The following is a 212-nucleotide window of genomic DNA, read 5'->3' on the forward strand; positions in this document are numbered from 1 at the left end:
ATATATATAAATATATATATATATATATATATATATATATATATATATATATATATATATATATATATATATATATATATATATATATATATATATATATATATATATATATATATATATATATATATATATATATATATATATATATATATATATATATATATATATATATATATATATATATATATATATATATATATATTTATATATAT

This window comes from Triticum aestivum, chromosome 5B, assembly GCF_018294505.1.
Source record: "Triticum aestivum cultivar Chinese Spring chromosome 5B, IWGSC CS RefSeq v2.1, whole genome shotgun sequence".
In the NCBI taxonomy this organism is placed as follows: domain Eukaryota; kingdom Viridiplantae; phylum Streptophyta; class Magnoliopsida; order Poales; family Poaceae; genus Triticum; species Triticum aestivum.